A 27,619-nucleotide genomic window follows, 5' to 3' on the forward strand; every position below is an offset into this window, starting at 1 on the left:
GTCTGCCTTTGTAATGTCGCACATCATTGGGCCTCACAAGCATTGATGTTGCACATTGCAACGTGTCTCAACCTCAGCATCACGCAAGGTGAGGGACTCATATAAAGGCATCACTGCTACATTGTTTCTGTCTACTTATTATGCATGGTTAGTGATACGATCTCTAGCTCCAGTCGGTGCCTGTCATATAGCCGGACATAATCGCAATTATGGTAGTACTCAATGATGGCCCGAGTAACTCTCCATCGAGGTTGGTTCATGTCATGGCCCAAGTAAGGATGGCTGGTGGAAAAGTTCCTCCTTCACTTATTCACTCTTGGCCTCCTTGTCACCAACTTTTAGCCCCTCAAGAAACTCACCCACCTCCTTGGGGTGCCTAACATCTCCTTTTGAGCAGCCTCAAAAGCTTTTTGTAAATGCTTGAGCATTTTCCACACCCCCAAAGAAAATGCAAAACATTTTATCTTTCAACTCTCCTTCTGCAAAATCAGAGACATGCCAGACCCAAGCCTTGTCACTACCTTGATGTTCCTACAAGCAACTTATAGAGGGAACAATCGTGTGATTTGCATAGATTTCATGACCAATCGAACGTTTTTGGTCTTATTATGTTGGAGTAGCTTCACCTGCCCCATACCTCTCTCTTTCCACTGGTTGTCGTCCTTATCAAATTGGTATAGCTAATTGGCCTTTAGGTCAATGAGAAAATTCTCATTCTCCTTACCGGTACTGACAACAAGGACATCAAGCTTGATGATGCGGCACCTGTGTCTTCCTCCTCAATTACAGGTCTTGCATCATCACCTTCCTCTGTAGGGGCATTTTCCACGGGCTCTTTCTCTTCGTTGAGCGCTTAGCATCCATTTGGACTGAAGTGGGCTGAGAGAGAGAGAGAGAGAGAGAGAGAGAGAGAGAGAGAGAGAGAGAGAGAGAGAGAGAGAGAGAGAGAGAGAGGAAACAACCTACAATGAGGATGGACGAGCTCGCCGGTGTTAAACTTTGCACCAAGTACTCTATAGGAAGGGCGAGAATCAAAGTTTGTCGTACGTCATTACTTGCTGCAAGGACTGCACGCCGACGTGCGCACAACCCTCCAACAAAAGTAGGTATATTCAAACTTTTTGAGGTGTTACATCTTGGGGAATGTGTTGTTTTGGTACAGTGTAAAGGAAAAATCAATTTTCCAAACGTACAAAATTCCCTTTCTTGAATTTTCCAAGAGGAAATCTAAGAAATATAGGTTTATTTTTCAGGTTTTTACACTAACTTTGTCTATTTTGGGGTGGAATTTCTCCCTTTTCCTTGCCTTCAAACGGTATTTTTGAAATTTTCTCTATTTCGGGGTAGAATTTCTCCCTTTTCCTTGCCTTCAGTTGGCATTTTTTAAATTAAAAACGGCACGATATTATGCTGAGACACATTTTTCCCAAACACTGTTTTGGTAGCTTGGAGAAAAAAAGGGGTGGGGGGGGGGGGGGGGGGGGGGGGGGAAGAGAGAGAGAGAGAGAGAGAGCATCAAACTTTTTCTACTGCAAGGACTGCGCACCGACGTGCGATCGTAAAGAGTCTCCCAAAAAATGTATTTTAGAGAGAGAGAGAGAGAGAGAGAGAGAGAGAGAGAGAGAGAGAGAGAGAGAGAGAGAGAGAGAGAGAGAGAGAGTTTGAGAGAGTTTCAAACTTTTTCTACTGCAAGGACCGCGCATCGGCGTGCGGTCATAAAGACTCTCCCAAAAAATGTTTTTGCGAAAACTTGACAAGACTTTTTTTCCGAAATTGTTGTCTGCTTTGTCGTCGATTCTCTTAATCCTATAGTCGCCCTCTCCGCCTTCTGCCCTCCTCGCCTCCTCCTGTCATACACCACCCCTTACAACGATAAGCCATGCCGTGATGCAGCATTTTTGATATTTGTATATGAAGCAAGCTCGTCGCTGAAAGCTGTGTGTGTGTGTGTGTGTGTTCGCGCGCGCATGTCTGTGTGTTTTCCTTAGGGCAGGAAGGAGACGAAGATGGGAGATCAGTGGAATCACAATGGCAGGAAGGGCGAAGCATGCAACAGCTTGGGAGGTAGGTCGATAGGCATGCAGGAAGGGGGCAGTATGCAGCGGGTTGGGAGGTAGGTTGCGAGACGTGGATGTAAGGCCATTCTCTGCCTGATTGTGAGAGGAAATGGAGTGCTGCAGATAGGCGCCTCGCAGTAGGCTCGGGGGGTTCACTATTCAGTACCCCCCTATATAACGTGCGTTCGCGGGGTATTAAAAAAACCCCTCTTTTTACATGTCTAAATGAATAAAATGACCCCTTATTTTAGGATTTTTTTCCAAAATTTAATATAAAAAACCCTTATTTTAATGTATCTCTGTTAAATTTCCTAAATTTTCTGCATTTTAAAACCCCTCCTTTTGAACTCACGTTATACATTAACATGATAACATAGTGCACCCCCCGAGGCAGCAGGAGTGTTGTAGATGGATGCGTGAGAACAAGGTCGCAAGGGAGTCGAACTTTTGATGCAAGGGAGATAGCATTCTAGCATCTCTCTCTCTCTCTCTCTCTCTCTCTCTCTCTCTCTCTCTCTCTCTCTCTCTCTCTCTCTCTCTCTCTCTCTCTCTCTCTCTCTCTCTCTCTCTCTCTCTCTCTCTCTCTCTCTCTCTCTCTCTCTCTCTCGTGACACTGAGCTACGGATTCGAACGATGTTGTTTCTCTCTGTATCATGACAGAGAGGTATTGCCGATTGGATACACAGACTATAGTGAAGAAGGGGAGGCTAGAGGATGGTGAGCTGGGGGTACGTGGAGCAATCTGGCAAAGCTAGCGACCAAGGATATGGAGCATGGTATCATATGCCATATGCTGGATGATGTGGAGCAAGGCTGCAAGTGGATTGCGACAAGTTTTTCTTTTAAGTGATTGCGTAATGTATGCAGCAACTACGGCCTTGTGCTCGACTAGCTTAGCTCTGGAGTCTGAAGAGCCTTTCTGTGGCGTGAGGTATCAAGATCGAACTCCATTGCTGTAGGGGAGCTCTGCATCAATTCAACCATGCAATTGGCAAGATTTCATGTAATAAAAACAGATGGATTGAGGGTATGTCCAGCAGGTCCTGTCCCCTCAATATTCCAAAAGTTGTACTACTTGAGTGTGATTACGATACAACAATATCTACTTAGTCCCCCTAATTTCCTTAGTACACAGGGGGACCCAGCTCTTGATATCGAGCCGTTTTCAATTTCAAAAATGCCAATTGAGGGCAAGGGGAAAAGGAGAGATTCCATCAAAAGTGTAAAAAGCCGCAAAATAAACCAATTATTCTAAAGTCTTCTCTTGCTAAATTCAAGGTAAGGAATTTTGTATGTTTGGAAAAATGATTTTTCTTGAACATTGATCTCGAGAAAGGCATACCCTTTGCAACTAGTCCTAGGTTCTGTCGCTCTGCGTACATCGACCAGAGAGAGAGAGAGAGAGAGAGAGAGAGAGAGAGAGAGAGAGAGAGAGAGAGAGAGAGAGAGAGAGAGAGAGAGAGAGAGAGAGAGAGAGAGAGAGCGAGCTGCTATATAAAATGTAGAGAGAGAGAGAGAGAGAGAGAGAGCTGCTATATAAAATGTAGGCATCGGGACATATGTGGATCATGCATGAGTGGCTATATAAAACGCGGTCACTAGGAGCAAGCGACACGTTAATCTTCACAAAGGCATATGCACCAGATTCTGCCTTTTGAAAATTTTCATTGAATCATGACATATTCCGCAACATTTAGAAGAAATTACTTTTTTCCCTAAGATGCTTTGGAATCTAAGATACAAACCACTTCACCACATCTCTTGAATGGAATCACATCATAAGATTTGTACTCAGCTTGTTATGCCTCATAGTCTCTCTCTCTCTCTCTCTCTCTCTCTCTCTCTCTCTCACTCTCTCACACACACACACACACACACACACACACACACACACACACACACACACACACATTGTGGGAAGCCCTTGAAGCAAAAAATGCTGCTTGAGAGCAATAGGAGAAGAAAAAGTCCCGCTTAGATTTTTACAAAACTAGTGTAAAAATATGAAAAATTATCTCGATAGAAAAAATGGGTTTGCAAAGTCAAGAGATGAATATGTCAAGTATAAGAGAGAAAGGTGTGAAGAAGAAGAGGCTAATCTTTGTGGACATAAGTGTGATATTGGAGGAGGATAGCTATTCTTTGTGGACGTAAGTGTGGTATTGGAGGAGGATAGCTATAAGCTTGAGTCTGTTACAGTCATTGAACCCATTGGTGGGAAAGGATGTGCATCTGCACATAGGGATACACAGAATATTGGCCCGAGGTAAAGGTTGCAAAGATGGTATGGGAAATTAGAAGAATTGAACCAGGTATGTATGATTCATTAATAATGGAAAGTTATTATGCATGGGTTGCCGCATCATGTTTTTGGGGTCGCAAAAAATACCCCGTATCCCGGTTGAACCTTAGGGAGGGTTGTGCTAGGGTTATGTTGGGTTTTTATTTACTTTGCTACACTATACTCTATAGAGTAATGATTGAGGTCTTGATCAAGTCTTTTTCATTTTATGTGCTCGCTCGGTTTCTTGGGCGCTCGGAAGTACTCGCTCGAGGATTGGGATTCCTCATGTCTAAGTTGTTAGAATTCATTTTTGTTTCTATCCTAGGTTTCCCTTGATGTGTACAGCATGCACAAGTGCTCACAACAAAGTTTGATACAGAATTGCACCTTACCACAACTTTTTCTCAAGAAGTTTCTTAGAAAGAGTAAAACTCCCTCAATACTTAGTTCATATGACCAAATGAGATGAAACTAGGTATATGCGCTCTATATAATATGTTGACTATGGGTGTCAAGTCAAATGCCCATTTTTGATGTCATATCTACTATTGAGACATCATATGCATATGATGTATGCTAGGGAGATTTGGTCCAAAACTCAAGCACAAGTTTCCCCAAGTCTTCAACACTGCCCCTAAGGCACTCTTACAAATTTTTAATGCGAAAATATACACTGAACCATAAGTTTCCCATTTTTCTCCGTTTCCACACTCGACTTTTGTCTTTGGGGACCAAATGTTGGTCAAAACCTTAGTCCCAATGTGTATTTATGATATAACACCCCTTTAGAACACTCTGGTGCAGTCTGTTTTGTCAAATTTGATCTTCTGCTAAGCCGGAAGACATCATACATGTATGATGTCTGCACATGAAAAATTACAGATCTCTCATCTAGATCTCTTGCAAATGTGTTCTTTTATTCCCAGCCTCACTCAACCATGCACAAATGTCTACTGAAGCTTGTTTATTGCAAGTTATCTCTAAAAATTGACTTTTCAAAGAGTACTTACACAAGCAAGCTGTTAACCCTCGTGGCTCACGGACACCCTATCACCTACGACGGACACTGTAACCATATTATGTATTATTTAGAGTTAGGTACCGGGCTTGTCGGACCAATAGGAAAAGGGTAAGAGTGATCGCCGATGAGAGGCGCACTCTAACACGAACATGCTAGGGATTAGTTGGCTAAGCATGGGCGCCCAAGTGTGAATGGGGTGAGCTCCTATAAAAGCCAACTAAACCTAATTTTTACTCATTCTCTCATTTGTGCAATAGAAGAGTGCTCTTGCTTCATCTCCATCTTCTTCTTCTTCACCTCCTTGTGTGTGTGTGTGTGTGTGTGTGTGTGTGTGTGTGTGTGTGTGTGAGAGAGAGAGAGAGAGAGAGGGAGAGTGTGTGTCTGCGATCGAGCATTACGAAGGCACGACGGCGGCGAGGCGGTTGAGCGCGGCACGACTGCAGCTTCTTCTTCATCGCGGCGAGGAATCCACCACGAAGGCGAGCGTAGAGCGGTGAGTGACACACCCTTTGCTCTCTTGAGCTTGCTAGTTTAGGCTTGTTGTGTGCTTGGAGCCGTTTGTGGCTCGCACACGGTGTATTGGCAAGTCCCTTGCTTCGACAGTGCGGCAAGGAGCGCACATTTTTGGCACCGCTGCCGGGGATATGCCCTACACTAAGCTCGGTTAGCACTTTACGCTTCCTTGTGGTGCAATTTCTATCATAGGAAAGGCAGGGAAGGAGTGTGTGGAGATTCTTATTTTTTGCGTTTTCTGCATTTTCTGTCAAGTTTCAATTTCTGCTATTGTCTGTGCTTTTTCAATTTTCTGCATTTCTTGCGTTTTTTCAATTTCTGCAATTTCTACATTTTTAATTTCGGCGTTTTCAATTTCGGCAATTTTCTGCAGTGAGCGGGCGGTGAAATTTTTCGAAAATAAAAAACGTGACTCTTAAAACGGACGGGCTGGTTTGTATAAAAGATAGATCGGGATCATTTGCCCAGGCCCAGGCCCAGGCCCAGGCCTCAGTCCTCAGTCTTATGATATATACTAGACTCACTCTTATATATATACCCTACTCCCTCAAGAGAGAATGAGAGCATGTGGGACAAGTCCTCCACTCTCCTCCTTTCTCTTCCCACTTGCACCCTTAGACTTTCTAGTTTGGGCCTAGTTCCCTACTGGAAATTGACAGTTTTAGGGATTCCGAGGGCATAGAGTGACCAAACGGAGGGCTGTAAAGCATGGCACGTCCCTCCTAGCGATACGCTCGTTTCGAGCTATCACACGGCCCATTCCATGACACGCTCTAAAAAATCTAGCAAAAAAACAAACAAAAAACACGCTAAAAACTAGTCACAAGGCCTCCTAGAGCAGCTTTTTGACACCTTAGGGTATCAAAAGCACATGCACTTATGCTCTGGGCGGGTGCTAGAACACGAGCATATTGAGGGTGCCTCTATTCATACGGACACCCATTACCCATCCACGATAAGCTCTAGAACCTCAGCGGGGACACAAGGTAGCACCACCCAAGACCCTAAAATAGCCGCTAGTGATTCCTCCTCCGACTCAGAAATCATGGAAGCATACCCTACCCAAAACACTGAGAGAGAAGGCCATGCACCTCCCGAAGCTCCACAGCCTAGTACTAGTATGTTTAGCCGTTTCATGGAAACATTAGGTAGAGCTACTCGCTCGGAACCTGATGCAAATGAAGCACACGAAGGGGGTGGGGAAGTGGACTCTCCTTTCACATCGCAAGTGGACCCCACACCCCCAAAGAGTGTCCATGTGGATATCCTACCAACTTCTTACCAAGAAGGCCCTGTTGAGCTGCCTCCTTTAGAAGTTCCCTCTAGAGTACCGTTGGTGACAAGTAAAACCACGGGGAGCAACATTGCTTCTACCTCACAAGAAACCGTTAACACGTCGACTCTAGAAGGATTGTTCATTAATGATCATTGGACATATGACCTCCACACTGAGGTGTTGATGGATCTACACTCTGGCCACGCCTACCATGTAGGATGGATAGAGATTGTACAATCCACCTCTAGTGCCACGAGCATCGAAGATCAACAGAAAATGATCTGTAATGTTATCCATGGCATTATTCAATCAGAAAGGCAAAACCGAGGGGTAAATATACTCTCAACTGGCCCCATGAGATTTCTGGATACGAGCAAGGCTCAACAGCCTACTCTATCACAAATGGAGACTCCTCTAATGAGCCCCATGGACCCATCTTACGTCATTTCACCTGGGGTCTCTATGCAATCTGAGCCTCCGAGCGAAAACTTTAGCTTCCCTAACTTGGCTCAACCCTCTATCAAGGAAAACACAGTGCTCACTCCAGGGATAAGCCTGACAGAGAATGTACCGATGACATCTACGGTTAGCGCAGTGCCACTACCTAGTGTCGTAGTACCTAATATGGGGCCTCGACCATATGTGCCTCTAGCCCCTTATGCACACATGGCCCCCACACCTCCAATTGTACCACTTGCTTATGCTCCTCGAGTGCCGCTCCCTAGCTCTTATCCGAGTGGACCTATGCCCGGTTATGTTCCATATCCTGCATCATCTACACATATGCCAAGACCGGTACCCGTTCCTCTCCCACATATGATTCCAAGAGTACCTCCACCGGCCCTGCCTCCTCACATAGGTGACTTGGCAGCGCTTGCTAAAACCATAGGTCGATCTATCGCGGAAAATATGCGTCATGCATCTGATAGAGAGCCTAGAAGTAAGGCAGTACAAATTGCCAAACTCACGCAAAAATTCAATGGGGACGAAGATGCTAGGAAACACATTGAAGTGTTTGAACAAGTATGTGATTCCTTAGGGGAACGCAACGAACTACATAAGTGCAATGCCTTAAGCTTGACATTAAGTGGGAAGGCTGGAGATTGGTATAGAACCCTAAGGGTGGACGAGAAAACAATCTACCCTACCCTTCGAAGGTTGTTTCTAAAGGAGTACATACGAGAAGGTGTGCTTTGGGGTGTAGCATCTCAGCTACAGAAGGCCGAACGTAAGGAAGGAGAGTCAGTAAGGGACTTCATTAGTCGTCTAAAGCACCTAAACTCTTGTTGCCCTGTAAATGAGCGCTTCAACAATAACCAACTGCTTGATCGATTCATTCGAGGGTTGAGGAATGAAGGAATCTATAATGGACTAGTGATTAGAGGTATCACAACCTCGGAAGATGTCACTGCCAATGCAATCCAATTAGAGGACAACTTGATGATAGCAGGCATGAGGGTGTCTACTGACACGAGATCCACTAGCTCACAAGCCATTGAGTATGAACCCATGACTGCAAAGCCCATTTCCAATGAGCCAAAGGTATTTGAGACATTCTTGACAGAACTCACCAAGGCAATCCAAGAGTCTCTTAAGGATAATCGACCCCCTCAAAATAGTCACATGCATCCAAGAAGGGAGCAACAATGGTGTTCCATTTGCTTAGGTCCACATAGCACTAGTGAGTGCCCTACATTTAGAGTAAAATTTAATGGAACTTGCAACGCATGTGGTAGGTATGGTCACCAAGCTAAGGATTGTTTAATGATCAAACGTATGATGGCAAATAGACCACCTGTAGCCTGGACGGATGCACCTCGAGCTCCTGTATTGATGCCTGCTCCACCTGTTGAGCAACTACCGCAACACATGGTCCCTAGATCTCAAAATGTTGTACAAGCTACACCGTTACCACCTCCTGTGCTAGGACCGCAGCCCCTGCATCCAAGAGTCGCCCCTATGAACCAAGTGGGTTGCGAGCCATCAAATGCTTATCCAGATAGCTGTGAGGAGGAAATAGACACTAGTATTGCCTACGGACTTGATACATTGGAAGAATGTCCTATATACTACATGGAATATTGTTGGGGACAAGTCAAGCCGGTTTATCAAGCTGCTGCTCTCGCATCCAGAGGTCAAAATATCAACACCCAGGCTAGGAGGCCACCTCTTCAATGCTACGAGTGTGGTGGACCACATCGAGCAGCGGAGTGCCCTATTAGGCTGCAAAACAATGCTACACAGATGCAAATGAATCAAGGGAGCACGTCTGCAATGCCAATACTCACATGTAATTGTTGTGGCATAGATCACTTGATTGCCCAATGCCCCTATAACCCAAATGCGCCTAAAATCACACCCCTGAATTTGGTCGAAATTGCTAGTGTGACATCACCAATACCACCCGTCGCACCCGCTTATGCGATTACACGGTCCATGCTTCAAGGTCCAGGACATATCCTCGAAGAGAGAGATACCGCGTCAATTATCCAAGCAAAGAAAAAGAAGACACGAAGGAAGAAGTCGCAGAATACGGAAAATTCAAAGCCAAGTTCCAAAACAAACATAGGAACAGGAGATGACCCCGTGTATATGAATGACCTCGAGGATGATTCAGATTCAGTCGAGACAATGGAGACTAGAACCAATACCACAAAGGGAAAGACCAACAAAGAAAACCGTAACATGGAACCAAATGAAAACCGAATAAGAGAAAACCTTAAAGAGCCTCTGAAAACACCACAAGTGTTTCCAAATCCAATCCAAGACCCCCAAGATAAACCGCAGGGGCAAAAAGGGAAAAATCGTAAAAAGAAGATTGGGACGTACCCAAACCCAGTAGACGAGATTGAGCAGGTGAAACATCTAAGAGGTTTAGTGGAGGAGACTCAAAGGAAACTAGAACCAGAACGCATGCAGGTCAAAATTCATGACACAGTGTTTCCCACGCAAGTTCATCCACCCCACATGAACCATAGACCGTTAGCCATATCTAGTATCATCCAAGAAGGGAGTGAGGACGGGACATCAGAAAGTGAGCATACACCTTTCTTGTTGGAAAGGATGTTTAACGAAGGAATACCTGATCCCATTGAGGAATATGAGATTCCATCCTCACCAGTTCCTAGTCAAGGACCTACACCCTGCAAAACGCCAATGAATGTTGCCAAACTAGTGGACTTCATGTCTTCTTCATAGCAAAGCTGTATGGAGATCCTGAGTTATTCCTTGCACTTCGAGCATTCCTTAACGGAGAGCTACGAACGGGATTAACGCATTTTGCGCAACCAAATAGGCCTGACTCGATTATGATTGATGAGGAAAATCATGTGCAATCACTTGACTTAGATGGACACGAGTCTGTGATTGAGGTACCCATTAACGAATTAGGGCAGTATTTTGAAGGCGACGAGTCTAATGCGACCCTACCCATCACTACCAAGGGATTAACTATAAAGGGAATTCTTGATGGTGGTGCGGGAGTTAGCATCGTTACAAAAGATTGTTGGGAATCCATGGGAAAACCCCGCCTCAGTGTTACTAACATTGTGGTAAAGATGGCAAATGGTACCATAGCCAAACCTATGGGGATGCTCAAGGATCTTAAGATCAAAGTTCTAGGACACAAGGTACGACATACGTTCATTGTAATGGATTTCTCTAAACACCTTATGTCATATGAAATGATTTTAGGACGACCATTCATGAGGGAAGCACAAATAGTTCATGATTGGTCTAAAAATCATGTCTATTTGCAATTCCAAGACTCTGTCCTTAGAGTGGATTTGGTGACTGGTAAGGTACACCCCTTAGAGAGTAAAACCATTATTGATCATCGCTTTGACACCACAGTTCACTCGGCCCCACTACAATATTGTTACACTTGTAAGAAGGATACAGACATTGGCCAAGATTCTCCTTATATGGATATCCTACCTGGGATGACTGAATCAGACAATGTGGATTGGGTCCACCTAGCATCAACCATAGACACTTGGGGAAACAGGGGGACGACCTGGGTAACACCTGAGGGGGATGAAATGCCTGTACCCTTAAATATGCTACAAGCAATGCATATCGCTTCCAACAAGACTCATCCTAATGTAACGAAGAAAACATACAAGTGGGTCCCTAAAGCTTCCTTAGCGACCATAGCTAGTGCTAAAAAACAGAAGCCTTGTAAGAAACCTACCACTCGCTCCAATAAAAGTAAGAAAATGTTGCGATGGATCCCTAAACGACTATTGGAAGCCCAAGGCTACTATCAAGGAAATGATCAAATCTGGGTGCCAAAATGTAGATTGTGCTCTTACCTATCACCTGACCCAAGTGAGCCCAATCCCGTAGCTCCAAAACGAATCAATGATCGTGGAAAGAAAAAAATCACAGAATGCTACACACCCGCTCCCGAGCTAGTTTGGGTACCAAAGAAAGAACGATTTGTTCCACCTAGCTCAGGAAGGGGGGAGTCCCATGAAGATTCTAGCTCCTCATGTAATACATCCATAGAGGTAAAAGCTTCTACACCGCCTCCATCTATAGTAGTGGACCTCCATGAAGCTACAAAAGAATCCACACCTCCCAGTGTTCAAGAATCACCTGATGAACCACTTCAAGTTCGATCCTGGGAGAGTACCTTACCACCCTTGCAACTTGACGAGGCACCTAGGGTAATAGAAAACTACTGGCAAAAATCCTCACCTATTACCAACTGGAACAATTGGTTTCAAAGGGTGACAAGCTCATTTCAAACGGTATGATCTACCCAAGGAAGGGGGGAGTGTTTGATGACAGTCATCATTCATTTGTTTCCCTCTCAACCTTTTTCCCTGACCTCTCAATCTCTGATCTTAAGGAATGTATATATATAGCCTTATACTCACAAAAAAACAAAAATAGTAAAGAGCAAGAGCGCCTAGCAATGAGAGAGCACCCTATCAGATCTTACATATAAGTCCAAATTCACCGTGTCAATTCAAGCAACACACAAAAAAAACTCTTATGTTTTAAAGGCCTAACCAAATCTATCTGTCTTGTCAGAAATGGCTACTTCACCAGAGGCATGCACTTCTATTTTTGATGAAAGGTACCCTTTGTCTTTTCCTCAAGTGTTCTACGTATGCTACCCTATACTTTCTTGCGAATGGGATTTGATAGAGAGCCTTGCATGTGAGAGAAATTTTGAGGAGTTAGAATGGCTGATACGTCTATGGCTAACTAGTGATCCCTACCCAGTAGCGAATGTGTCTCCAATGGCACATGCTTATTCTTTTGCACAAGATGAGTATCCACGCATCACGAGGTTCTTGATTAGCATGCTTGCACAAGAGGATGATGAAGAGGAACTAATAGAGACCGAGGAAGACTATGGCCTCATGGACAACGATTTTATTTATCTAGATGATGAGGATAGAGGCCTAGCCTTAGGGTGGCCACCCGGTTTATATAATATCCTCTTTCCTTGATTCTAAAAGGGGTGACAGATAGGTAGGTTAGGGGTCTAGATTGTGTTTTGAGTTTGTTTTTTATGAGTTTTAATTTTTCACACTGACATGCCTCCTAGAGGTATAGTGCCTGTTTTTGGATGTGTTAGGTAGGACTTATATGGATCTCCATCCACATGGCTGAGGACATCTGCTTCAACGAAATGAGCCACTCCATACCTCCAGGTGTACTACTTTCCATGATTCATGTTGGTGGATATGTGTAATTGCTAATAGTGATTTTTCATTCTTTGTTTGAGTGCAATAGTTATGATTGTTATCTGCCATTATAGATGTATAAATTTGTCTTTGCTTAAGTTGATTGAACTCCAGTTTAATCTTATGGATGAGCCTGGAGATTAGGAGACCGTGACTTTAGGTTAACTCATTTACTTGACCACTAGGCCTAGCTAATAAAATTATCCGAGTATTTGAGACCTTAGGAATGTTTTAGGCAGAGAAAGGCTTGCTCACTCAAACAACAAAAAACACTAGTGCGAATACCAAGGAAATGGAAGCAAAAAAAAAAAAAAAAAACATAAGTGCCACAAATGAAAAATCTTATGCTGGAAGAGAAATCCTGGCTTGAATTGGTACTTCACTCACATGTATTGTCTATGGTACTAGAGCCCTAGAGGTTCCCAGTGTGGGCGCTTTTCCTTGAGAAGCAAAAAACCCCGGACATACAAAATAAGCACACACGTCACATGATTGTGACCCAAAGTGAAAAAGTATTAAAAAAAGATAAAGAAAAATTAAAAGACTTCCATTGAGCTTACAGTTAACATTTCAAGCTTTTGTTTGCAGTTGTGAGAGCGAGTTGGCTAATCAAAGCTGAAAAGCATAATTAGGGAATCTTGCATTTAGATAATCTTCTTAGCTTAGCTAGTACTAGAGTAGTTGTTTTAACCTTAGTCATAGCTAACTAATTGATAGACTCACCCATAAGCTCAAAACTCTTGATTAATTAATCTACTCAAAGTGCAATTTATTTGTCTTTAATGGCAGTCTAACATTTAATAAGTCTTGCAATTACTCATTTCCACATGTACTTTACATTCCCCTCATGATTTATGGCAATATAATTCCGCTTGCTAAAACAGTGACTTTGCCTTGCAGATTCAAATCTAGATGCTCTACAACATGGACATAACAAGCTTCAGCTCAATAGCTTCCGAGGACGGAATCTACATCAGGAAGGGGGGCATGTTAACCCTCGTGGCTCACGGACACCCTATCGCCTACGACGGACACTGTAACCATATTATGTATTATTTAGAGTCAGGTACCGGGCTTGTCGGACCAATAGGAAAAGGGTAAGAGTGATCGCCGATGAGAGGCGCACTCTAACAGGAACATGCTAGGGATTAGTTGGCTAAGCATGGGCGCCCAAGTGTGAATGGGGTGAGCTCCTATAAAAGCCAACTAAACCTAATTTTTACTCATTCTCTCATTTGTGCAATAGAAGAGTGCTCTTGCTCCATCTCCATCTTCTTCTTCTTCACCTCCTTGTGTGTGTGTGTGTGTGTGAGAGAGAGAGAGAGAGGGAGAGTGTGTGTGCGATCGAGCATTACGAAGGCACGACGGCGGCGAGGCAGTTGAGCGCGGCACGACTGCAGCTTCTTCTTCATCGCGGCGAGGAATCCACCACGAAGGCGAGCGTAGAGCGGTGAGTGACACACCCTTTGCTCTCTTGAGCTTGCTAGTTTAGGCTTGTTGTGTGCTTGGAGCCGTTTGTGGCTCGCACACGGTGTATTGGCAAGTCCCTTGCTTCGACAGTGCGGCAAGGAGCGCACACAAGCATACAAGCAAATAACACCAATGATAGATAGCTCTAGATCACAATCACATGTCCTATCTACAACTACTCTTACTTATCATGTGGTTTTGCAATCGTGGGTAGAAACACACTTTACTGCCACACACGGACTAGTAACACTTTACTGCCACACACAGACTAGTAACACTTTCATACCATCACAACCAATCAAACACCAAAATCACAACTATACCAAACTAACTAAAATTGTCTCTAAAACCTCGAGAGACCTAGAGTAAAATAACAAGGCTCTAGAAAAGTAGAGGAACTTTCACCCCGTAGGACTAGTCTAAGGTCACCTAACTAGGGCTCTTGTCCCCAGTAGCGGCGCCAATGTTGTCAAGAAGATTCGCTGCTCGTAGTTGCTAGAAAAGTGGGAACTAGGCCAACAAACAAGATGTCAACCAAGGACGGAGCTTGACCTGTAGGCGCATGGAAACAATATATGGGTTTCAATCACCTACTTGACCTTCTAATGACAATCACTAACAAGGAAAACCAACTCAAAGCACAATATGTATGCGTGCAAGTTATCGTATCTACGATGGATACGCTCTCCGAATGTTATCAAATCATTTCAAAACTCAAGGGGTGACCTCTACACATCTAAAGGACACTACCTTAAAGTTTCTAACCCAAATCACTACTTGTAAACACTTGGTGCAAAAATCGCATGTATGAAGACAGACCAAAAATTAAAGGTCACCAATTCTAGACGTGTTTAGGCCTAAAGTGTAGTTCTACTTGCCGTGAACGACGCATGAACTATAGAAATCTCTATTCAGATGCACGGTTAGAGGGAAAACTACCTCAAAGCTCATGTGAGAGCTCTTTGCGGAAGAGAACAAAACCGTGCAAGCTTGGCATTGATGTGTAGCTCTTGCCGTTGCTAACACAATGGTGCGCATAGAGAGTAGAAGAAGATCACTCGCTCTCTCACAGAAAACTCACAGCACACTTAGTTGAGCCCAATTAATTCAGAAAGTTTTTATTAGGGTTACAAAAATTGGCCTTTATACCTCAGCCTTGGAGGTTTTAACTTCTTAGAATCACCTCCTACTTTCTACCATGGGTTTAATTTATCCGCCTATTTAGTATATTACAATTTGGAAACTCAATCAAGTCCCAAGAAATAATTACATGGAGTTTGATGGAGTAAATAATACAAAATTGGGCTTTCCTCATGTTCAGTGGTTAATAGGTGATAAGGGAACTCACATATAGTTTCATGATAGCCCATCACAAATCACCTTATTATTTACAAGCAAATGGCCAAGCGAAAAGTACCAGCAAGTCTTTGATTTCCATTTTGACTAAGACGGTAGAGGCTCATCATATAGATTGGGATTTTGCTAGGACTAAACCTACTTCCATCCTATGCCTATGTGAACTACCCCTAATTGTGCTACTCTCACACACTCTAGTGGGAAGAAACCCTACACTTTGCATGACTATCTATGTACCACCTACATGCTACTACCTCTCACATAAGAGTGACACCTCCTATGCCGAGTATTAAGACATGTGGCTCAACATGTGGCTTAAATCTACAGTACTTCATAGTGCTATATAAGCACATAACTCATTGTACAGATATATACGCATATTATCAATCTACCTATTTTGCATTATTTTGTACTTTGCTTGCTTATGTCAATTTTAAATTAGCATGTTAAGGTAAATCCTAATGTTTAAATTATGAACGCGACTAATCATTATCCGCCATAATTGCAAGTCTTACAACTGGTATCAGAGCATGTTATTGTGAGACTTATTTTATATATATATATATATATATATATATGTATGTATGTATGTGTGTATGTCGTGTATGTCGTGTATGTATGTATGTATTATTATTATTATTATTATTATCACTTATCTTTTAAGCTTTTACAATATTTTTTGTATTCCACAATTTATTCACTAAACGGCCTCAAAAGGGGCCAGGTGCACACACGGTTCCGTTTTGTTGTTGACTGCAACTCCTTCCCAATGTGCTCCTCTCAAGCTACTACGAGTCGGCACCATCACTCCAAGTGCTCAACCATAGTGCCCTATAAACCCACCCAGTGATCGTACGCTACTCAAGTGTTGCTCGTCATTCTTTAGTCATCATCAGGGCGACATCAGTTAATTACACGTTTGATGCTTATACACCCATTAGCTATATTAACACATATTTTTGCTCGTTGTTTGCTACCTTGTGGGTCCCCACATCATCTTGCATGTCTGTGTGAATTTACTTTTGCACTATTGTAATTTTGTAGCTCTTAGTGTTGTGAACAACACGCCGGTCCCATCTTTCTCCAAGTCAACACGCCCTTCAATCATTGCCTATTTGGAGAAAACTATTGTATTGCTCTACCTGCACCGCTACCACCTACTACCATCAAGTGATACCGCATTGCCAATTTGCTTCTGCTTGCTACAGCTGCCGAATGCATCTTTTTTAGATTGGAGTGTCCACAAAAGTTTTTTAAGCTCACATTTTCCCTTGTCAATGCTGCATTTGCGCTATCCATTTCTCTACATTACCCACTTAGTGCTCCGCACAATAGCCACATATTGTAAGCCTGCAATTGCATCCAATCTCAACATTCAGTCAAAGCAACCATGCAATCTACTCATGGACCTGCCAATCATCATCAGCACCTTGAAGCCATCATCTTTTTTGTGGATATATCTACACAACACCCTTGGCATCTATCTACTACCCAATTGAGTGGAATTGTCATCAATTGCAAACCTACAACTCATGCTTTGCTCTCAACATCTCTCATGCCGTGCTGTCGATAGTTTGTTGTGACTTTACTAGCGCTCTCAACTTTTTCCATCTACACCTACAAAAACATTGACTAAGGTCCCAACAATCAACAATATAATTGACCATGTCGAATGACAAGTATTCTCTCATGGATGATCATGTAATAGCATGTGAGTATATTGAACCATCAAAGGCACTAGAAATGGTATACAAGGATGTAGTAGCACGTGCTGCAACGGTCAACGGAGGTGGAGTTCAAGGTGATACAAAAAATGCTTGGAATTACTTTGTTGGGGAAAACTCCTCCGTCAACATCATTGGTGCCTCCTCATCCTCTGCCATAGAGAGCTCTCTTGACTTTCATTACTTAAAGAAGATGAAAATCAAAAGATATACTTCTATGTAGACAATTGTTTTCTTTTCTATTATTAGTAGAGCATATAAGAGGACTTTCATATATATACCAAAACTTGGTTTTAATTTCTCACAGTTGGTTGTCTACGATGACAAGTTCATTCCTCATCCCCGTAGACAAGGCAAGGGAAACCTCGGGAAGAATTCCTCCCTTGGATAGTACTTAGAGAGTTTGAGCTATCCAAATCTCCTTTGCTTCCATTCAAATTTCTCTAAGAACAAGGCCAAGTTTCCTCTTTTTGCATTGAAGGCACTTTTAAGATATGTAGGAGGCAAGGTTCTCAGATGGAATGTGGACAAGGTCATGCGATTAGAGAAGCAAGCAACAATTTCAATGTTTGGTGTTGGGCTTGGCATCTATGGCCTATGCAATCACTAAATTTTGACACATGCTATGTATGGTCTTGCTTGTGGAATCACAGACCCACGCTACTTTCCACACTACAAAGAACACAATCTACTCAAACATAAACAGACAACCCTTCAACTCATAGAAGAGGTGCCGCAGGCTAAGGCGGATGAAGAAAGAAAATATCCCCACCTCAATATGCTTGCGACAGATGTTGATGACAAGACACGTTGCTTGAAGCAATCAAGGCATGAGAAAGAGGGCCCTTCAAAAAGGGCTAAGAGGCTGGGAGTATTTTGTAACATTTCTTGATGGCTAAAAACAACCAAAATGTATTTGTTTTATGAATCAAAGTGTGACATATTTTGTTCCAATATCTTTCAAAGTATTTTATTTTGCTGCAACCATCTTTCACATTATGGAAAGTTAAAATTACATCAAGAATTCTTCATACATCATCAAGGTTTGTGTTTGGATCTTGTTATAGCTAGAGTTATGACAAAACTTGCAACGATGATGTCCAAACCCTTCCCATGCATTCTTTTTGTAGCCACCAATCCATATATCATCTTACCATAGAGGATAATTCCCATATCTTCTTCCTTCCCCGTTTTTGGACTAATCTCATTGCATGGCCAATTTGATTGTCTTTGACTTGTTCCTTTTGTTGTGATCTATTCATAAGTTTTTGATATGTCCATTGATGTAGCTCCTCTAAGCTATTAGCTTTTTCTACACCACCTCCATGTTGAGTGTGGCTAAAATAACCAACACAAGCTTGGTAGTGGTTTTTCTCCATGCCTTTTTAGAATAGATACCCAAGCTACCATATTGTCTTGTGAACCAAGGCATGTGATTACATATAATGTGTTGCATACAAATCAATCGCAAACATTACAAGAAATCATATTTGCAATTCAAAAGAATAGCATACCTTCGAACCAATTGCATTACCATGTAGTCAATGATATGTTGATATGTCCAAGCACTAAGGATTGGAAATTTGCCTAGTCGGCATCAGACATTCACAAAGCTTGAATATTATATCCAAGGTTTTTCATACCTTTCCATGCAATGTTTGGCTGCACTATTATTTTAATGATCAAATCCAACATTGTGCAGAGTTTTTCCCTATTATGTCTCAACCCTTGTCTTTCTTATGCACTTTGGTTTTTATGTTGTATTCCAGTCATAGGCATTGATAGGAAGATTTGGGATTTCACACCACCAAAGGACAGATTCTTTGGAACATCGCGACCATTCTTAGACCTATTTTCATCCTCCTCTATCTTAACATACTCTCGATGCAAACCCATCTCCAAGAACACTGTCTCTAAGGCTAAGATAGCCCTTTGCATTGCAGAGAGAGGTCAAGTGGTCCAAGTGAAATAGATGTAGAGAAACATTAGTTTTTTTTATTATCCTAGAAAGTGCATGCATCGTGCATATGTGTACCCTAGATAGTGGGATATCTAGAATGGGTTGAAAGTTGGTGCTATTTGGCTCTCTTTTCCAGTAAGGTTTGTCCATGATGTGAATCCCTCCCATGTAATATAAGCAAGGTCTTTTGCTTGTTGCTCCTTTGGAAATGTTGTACATGCATTTCAAGGTCTTTAGGTCTCCATCCATGCACCTCTCTGCTGTATAGGAGCCCATGCCCTCCACATCCAATTTCTTTCCATTTCTTTATTCGCTAAATATTTTTGGGATGCTAGTTTGATGAAAACCCAATTCAATATGTCAAAGTTCTCAACCAATACATGAAAGGGTAATTTTAAGTTGTTTGGAATTCACATTCAAAAGCATACAGCTTAAACATAAAGTCAACTCACCTTGAAGGTAGTAAGAAGAAAAATGTTGTGCTCAAATTGCACAATAAAGTTTTGGGTCATCCAATCCAATGTTTGCATCCAAGCTCTATTCATGAGTGTGATTGTGAGTCGTGGCTCACTTAACCTTCGATTCTTTTACAAGCTCGCATTCATCTAGTGATGACAAACTTTAGGACACCATTGCATTCTTCGGGAGTGACATCAAACAAGTGCACGATGTATTCCTACATGATGATTAAATCATTAAAAAATATCGTTGTACTTGTCATATATCATTCCTCCACTTTTGGCAATCTATATGTCGATTCAATGTGAAAAGGATTTCCTAGTGTCTGAAGCACCTCCTTGCTCACTTATTGTCCTGTTTTTTGTATAGAGACAGGGTGAAAGTAGTGAGTGCTTGATATGAATCTTTTTACTTGTTTTTGCACAAATTTGAGTAAAAGGAGTTAGAAAGACAAACCCTTTCCTAGAGGAATAGCACTACAAATGATGCTACATACTAGCATATCCTTTATTCAAAATTTATTGAACATCCCATGCATGGAGTTGGTTCTCCTTTGAAAGGTTGTCAAGCTATTTTTCAATAATCTTACCATAGTGCTTGTCATCCCAGAGGCCAACAACATTTTTACGATTCAATATGAGCCGGTAAGGAGCCAATGAGGTGGTTGTGTTGCACTCCATTTCCTTATCAGTGTGCAACAAAGATCTAGGAATGCATGTCAAAGGTAAGAGATATGTCTAAGAGCTTATGAATTTAAACTTAAAAAGGATAGACTAACTTATGTGATGGCTTGCACTCTTTTCTTAATTCCTTCCAAGCCAACCTTCAAGTCCTTGATATCCTATAACTTCTCTTTTTCTTTGTTGAAGACCTAGTGCTTTTTTTTCTTTGAGTTTTTACTTAAGCTCCTTGATGGTCTCCTTGCTACCTTCAACTTGTTGAGTAGATTGCATAACTTTTTGGTGTGAATGCACATTCTCGTTGCATTCAATGTCTTTCTCTGTGTGTGTGTGTGTGTGTGTGTGTGTGTGTAGAACATCATTTCTTGCGGTCAACTCACATAGTTCACCAAAGAGGTTATATCCTTGAAAGGTGGAGTGGAGTTTGTGACAAGATGCTTAGTATACATTCTGCCATCCATCCAAAGGTCCATATTTTTCAAGTCTTATGATTTGAAGTTCTCCTTCAAAGCTTCAAAAATGGTGTTTTGGTTGTTTTTATTGTAGAGAGGCTCATACTTTTGTAAGATCTCTATGTGAATATGATACACATCTCTCTGATTCCTTGTAGAAGTTCTATGTGTAGAAGCTACAAGCATCAACTATGATTGTGGGCGTCTATTGCACGTGTCAATGCAAGGGACTTGCCGATACACTATGTGCGAGCCACAAATGGCTCCAAGTACACAACTAGAATAATCTATCAAGCTCAAGAGAGCAACGGTGTGTCACTCACCACCCTATGCTCACCTTCGTGGAGGATTCCTTGCCACGAAGAAGAAGGAGCCGCCGTAGCGCCACGCTCAACTGCTTCACTCTCTCTCTCTCATGCATACACACACACACACAAGGAGATGATGAAGAAGAAGATGGAGATGGAGCAAGAGCACTCTTCAATTGCACAAATGAAAGAATGAATCATTTTTAGGTTTAGGTGATTTTTATATGAGCTCGCTCCATTCACACTTGTACGCCCATGCTTAGCCAACTAACCCTTGAATGTTCCATTTAGAGTGCACCTCTCATCGGCGATCAATCTTACCCTTTTCCTATTGGATCGACAAGACCGGTCCCTGACTCTACCAAATAAATAATACGGTGTCTGTCGTAGGTGACAGGAATGTGCGTGAGGGTTAAAATGCCCCGCTTCCTGATGTAGATTCCGTCCTCGAAAGCTATTGAGTTGAAGCTCATTCGTCAAGGTGGAAGAGCATTTGAGATGAATGTCCTTAGCCTTGTTCAGTCAACTGCAAAATCAAACAACATTGGCACAGTAATTGCATTCTCATATACAATTAAAAATCATATGCAGTTGTAGTCAGACAAATTGATTGATGACAAAATTTTAAACCATTTGTCAGCAATAAACATTATCTTGCAATATAATCAAACGCATAAACAATTGTAAAGGTCAAAAACTAAACAAATATAGGGTCGCTAATTTAACGATCGAAAGGCACTAAACATCGACTATTAATACCATAGGCAAGCTTCTCAATTTTCTCTGGTCAATTAAGTTGTTTAATTGTGAGAGCCAAGTATTTCATGTCCGAGGACTGACTAGAGGCTATAACTAGAAGACCTTGTAGTTAAGCTACGATAAAAGGAATTTCTCATGAAATCATCGCCTGACTTATTTCCTTTTCTTTTACTCTCCAAAGTATTTTCACGGTGATTCAATATTGTGTGCTTATTTTGTATGCCTTGGGCTTTTTGCTTTTCAAGGAAAAGCGCCCACACTAGGAACCTCTAGGGCTCTAATACCATAGGTGATACATGTGAGTGAAGTACCAAATCAAGCTGAGATTTCTCTTCCAGCTTAAGATTTTACATTGTGGCACTTTGATTTTTTTAATTTTTTTTTGTTCGTTCGTTTCCAGCATTTTAACTTTGTAACTTTGGGGGGTCATATAACACTGTGCATACTCGTTTGCTAATTGCTCTTGCTCTTTATTATTTTTGTTTTTTGTGAGTATAAGGCTTTCTATATACATTCCCTAAGATTGGGATATTGAGAGGTCAGGGAGGAAGGTTGAGAGGAAACCAAGTGAATGAGATGTCAGCAAACACTCCTCCCTTCCTTAGGTAGATCATACCTTTTGGAAGGATGTCATCACCCTTTGAAATCAATTGTTCCAGTTGGTAATAGGTAAGGATTTTTGCCATTAGTTTTCTATTACCTTAGGTGCCTTGTCGAGTTGCAAGGGTGGTAAGGTACTCTCCTAGGATCGAACTTGAAGTGGTTCATTAGGTGATTCTTGAACACTGGGAGGTGTGGATTCCTTTGTAGCTTCATGGAGGTCCACTATTGTAGGTGGAGGCTGTGGAGAAGTTTTTACCTCTATGGATGCATTACATGAGGAGCTAGAAGCTTCATGGGACTCCCCCCTTCCTGAGCTAGGAGGAACAAATCATTCTTTCTTCGGTACCCAAACTAGCTCTGGAGCACGTGTGTAGCATTCTGTGATTTTTTTCTTTTCGTGATCGTTGATCCATTTTGGAGCTACGGGATTGGGCTCACATGGGTTAGGTGACAAGTAAGAACACAAGCTACATTTTGGCACCCAGATTTGATCATTTCCTTCAGAGTAGCCTTGGGCTTTCAATAGTCGTTTAGGAATCCACTGCCACGTTTCCTTACATTTCTTAGAGCGAGTGGGGCGTTTCTTACAAGGCTTCTATTTTTTAGCACTAGCTATGGTCGCTAAAGAAGATTTAGGGACCCACTTGTACGTTTTCTTTGTTATATGAGGATGAGTCTTGTCAGAAGCTATATGCATTGCTTGTAGTATATTTAAGGGTACGAGTGGTGGCATTTCATCCCCCTCAGGTGCTACCCAGGTCATCCCTCTGTTTCCCCAAGTATCTATGGTTACTACTAGGTGGACCCTATCCACATTGTCCGACCCAGTCATCCCAGGAAGAACGTCCATATAAGGAGAATCTTCCCCAACATGAGTTTCCGCTCTATGATCAATTATAAACTTGTTTCCTAGGGGATGTGCTTGACCAGTTACAAGATCCACTAGAATGATAGAATCTTGGAACTGCAAGTAGACATGATTTTTAGACTAGCCATGCACCATTTTTACTTCCCTCTTGAAAGGACGTCCTAAGATCATCTCAGATGCCATAGTGTGTTTGGAGAAATCCATAACAATGAGAGTAACTCTTATTTTATGTCCAAAGACCTTGATCTTGAGATCTTCTAGCATCCCAATAGGTTTAACAATAGACCCATTGGCCATCTTCACTACTATGGTTGTGGTCGCAAGGTGAGGTCTTTCCATAGTTTCCCAGCAATTTTTAGTCACAATGCTAACCCCAGCCCCACCGTCAAGGATTCCCTTCACAGTTAATCCCTTAGTAGTGATTGGTATGGTCACATTGGATTCATCACCCTCAAAGTATTGTCCAAACTTGTTAACATGTATTTCTACCATAAGGTTCTCATCTAGGTTGGGTTGTGGATCTAAGTGTTCCTCCTCTATTGGAATCTCCCTAGCTCCATCCATCTGTGAAAATTGTGGTAGCCCAAACATTAGTTCTCCATTGAGGAAATCTCGAAGAGCTGAGACTAGCTCAGGGTCTTTATATAATTTTGACATGATGGTGGTTCTAACTTCTAAAGACATGAAATCCATCAATTTGGCAATGTTTAACAACACCTTTTGGGCTTTAGTCCCTTGACGTGGGGAAGATGGGATCTCCATTTCTTTGATAGGATCAAGTAGTCCCTCTGTAAACATTATTTCCATCAAGAAGTGAGTACGCCTACTGTCCCATGACTTTAAGTCACTTTCTTCTTGGATGACACTAGGTATGGCCAAGGTTCTATGGACTTGGTGAGGTTGTTGTTGCGTAGGGAACACTGTGTCTGTAATTTGGATCTGCCTAGGTGTTGGTTCTAGATCCCTTTGGGTATCTTCTACCAAACTTCTTAATTGCTTGACTCGCTCGATCTCCTCTGTAGGGTTTGGATAAGTTCCTGTCTTCTTCTTGGATCCTGGCCATTGTGGCTCATGAAGGTCTTCCTTGTTGGTTTCTATCTTAGTGGTCGTTTTGGTCTCCATGGTTCGTCCTGAATCAGGATCCTCTTCAGCGTCATTCATATATACGGGGTCGTCACTAGTCCCTATGTTAGTCTTTGAACTAGGGTCTGACTTCGCTGCTTTTTGAGATCTCTTCCTTCGTGTTTTCTTCTTTTTCTGAGATTGGGCAATTGATGCCGTGTCTCTTTCCTCAAGAGTATAATTTTTGTTTTTGGAGCATCGATTGTGTGAGTATGTTTATCAGTACCATAGGTGTACTTTGTGATGGCTCCTCGGTAACCTCAATCAAGTTTAATGGTGTGATCTTCGGTGCATTTGGATTATTTGGACATTGAGCAATCAAACGATCTATACCACATTGATTACACATGAGTATCGGCATTGTAGACGTGCTCATTTGATTGGTTTGCATTAATGTGGCATTCTTTTGTAGCCTAATAGGACACTCGGCCACATGATGGGGACCTCCACACTAATAGCATTGAAGAGGTGGTCTCTTAGCAGTGTAATTGATATTTTGGCCTCTTGCAGCGAGAGCAACTACTTGATAGACATGTTTGACTGTCCCCAATAGTCATCCATGTAGTATTGTGGACTTTCTTCAAGCGCATCCATCCCATAGGCAATATTAGGGTCTATATCTTCCTCACAGCCTTCCAGACAAGCAATGGATGACTCACAACCCACTTGATTCACATAAGTGATTCTTGGATGTGGTGGTTTCGGTCCTAGCATTGGAGGTGGTAAGGGTGTTGTTTGAACAACATTTTGGGCCCTAGGGACCATGCGTTGTGACGTTTGTTCAAGAGGTGGGGCCGAAATCAATGCAAGCACTCGAGGTGTGTCTGTCCATGGTAAGGTTGGTCTATTGGCCATGGCGTGCTTAAATACTATGCAATCCTTAGCTTGATGACCATATCTCCCACAAGCATTGCAGTTCTCATTGAATTTTACTCTCAAAGTAGGGCATTCATTGGTAATTGAGCACCATTGTTGCTCCCTTCTTGGATACATATGATTGTTTTGCGGAGCACGATTGTCTCCAAGACTCTCTTGAATGGCCTTGGTGAGATTTGCTAAAGTCATCTCAGATATATTTGGCTCCTTAGAAATAGGCTTTAGGGTCATTGACTGATGCCCCTTGTTCTGTTTCTCTAGCTCAATGACTCTATGGATGACCTCACAAACTCTTTGTTGTTGATCCTCCACACTAGTAGCACCCGTTGTGAATTGTAAGACATCTAACCAACCCACATGATAGGTGTGACCTGTGTATAGGTCGGTTAGAGTTTCTATTTGTAGTTCATACTCCCAGTTCTCATTTAAGAATGCTCCATCTAGGATTGAGGTGCTAGGGGTGTCCTTTGAGCTAGATGTGATGTTGCTCTCTATGGGTTGATCCTTAGTGGTTGTTAAGTCAGGAGCACTCGATTGCTCTCCTAGCAAGGATATTGACATAGGGGCTTTTGCTTTTAACTCTCTTTGTTTCTCCACCTTGCATAATCTCTCAATTTCCTTTTCCCTAGCCGAAATGATATATCGCTCAACCTCTTGCACTTCGGCAAGGCTTCTACCATTAGGTAATATAATTTCGGAGGGAAAAAGCTCTGAAGAGTCAGGGGGTGCAGTGAATGGAGTATTCACGTGCACACTCTCTAAGAGCATAGGGTTTACGTTGGTCATGAATGGCGAATTTACTTCCTGACCCCCTCATTTACATCGTTAGCTCCATATTCGGATCAAGTGGCTCTACTAAAGGTTTCCTTCAAGTGGCTAAGCACACTCGGCCCGGACCGTGGACCCATAGCATGCATGTCTTGGCTTGAGCTATCCGGATTGGGCATTGGGAAACCCTCCATGATGTCGTAGTCAGAGGAAGAGTCACTAACCACTATGTTTGGGTCTTGGTTTATACTACCTTGGGTCCCTGTCGAGGGCCCGGAACCTAAGGTAGGTGTATATTGAGAACTCGCGTAGATCGAAATGCTCTCTAGTTGCTCGGCCTCTAGCACACAACCAGAGCATAGATGCATGTGCCTTTGGCACCCTACAAGCATCAGCAAAAAACCTCGAAAGTTAATCGCTTACTTTTTTAGGCGTACGTTTTCACTCGTTTTTTATGTTTATTAATGATCGGTTTTTGGATTAAAGCGTGTGATAGCTCGAAACGAGTGTATCGCTCACGAAGTTGTGGTGTGCTTTACATCACAATGTTCGGTTACTTGAAGCACCGTTGGTTCTCAAAAAGGTCGATTTTTACCTATGCGTGAGGCTAAAATACGTAATTTTAAAGGGGGACTGAGGCCTGAGCGTGAGTGTGAAGGGTCTGGGCTTGGGTTTGGAGAATATTCATGATCTTGTCCTACATTTAAAAAAATTTATTTTTACTTTTTTTTTTGGGGGATAAGGTCACCGCAGTCGCGCTGTGCGCGCGAGCACACACACACCTAACCTACCTACTTACAACTAATACAGGTACTGTTAAACACTAACACACTACTACAGCAACTCATTAGCTAACATAACTCCTTATTATACTTTACACAGACTTAACATTATGGATCTACTACCTTAACCTTAACACCTTATCACAGAGAAAACACATTACCTTTCAACACCTTATTTATAACAAAAAAAAACACAGTACCTTTAACGAAACAATACACAGCAGCAAAACAAAGTCCTTCTCAACACACACACCTTCCTTCTCTACCTTTCCTACGATTGAAAATGCACCACAAAGTAGCATAGAGTGCTACTCAAGCTTAATGCAAGGCATTCCCTGGGAACGGCGCCAAAAATGTGCGCGTCTGTCGCACGTTTCAATGCAAGGGACTTGCCGATACACTGTGTGCGAGCGACAAATGGCTCCAAGCACACAACTAGACAAATCTAGCAATCTCAAGAGAGCAAGGGTGTGTCACTCACCGCCCTATGCTCGCCTTCACGGAGGATTCCTTGCCGCAAAGAAGAAGGAGTCGCCGCTGCGCCGCGCTCAACTGCTTCACCGCTACCGTGCCGTTGTC

At 42.4% G+C, this 27,619-nt stretch overlaps 1 pseudogene; it reads right to left on the minus strand.

Annotated features, from left to right (window-relative positions):
* Positions 1-261: 261 nt before the first annotated feature.
* LOC147443560 (ran-binding protein 1 homolog b-like) lies at positions 262-16,978 on the minus strand (annotated as a pseudogene).
* Positions 16,979-27,619: the final 10,641 nt, after the last annotated feature.

The sequence above is a fragment of the Adiantum capillus-veneris genome, chromosome 13 (assembly GCF_014529385.1).
Source record: "Adiantum capillus-veneris isolate H3 chromosome 13, ASM1452938v2, whole genome shotgun sequence".
NCBI classification, from domain to species: Eukaryota; Viridiplantae; Streptophyta; class Polypodiopsida; order Polypodiales; family Pteridaceae; genus Adiantum; species Adiantum capillus-veneris.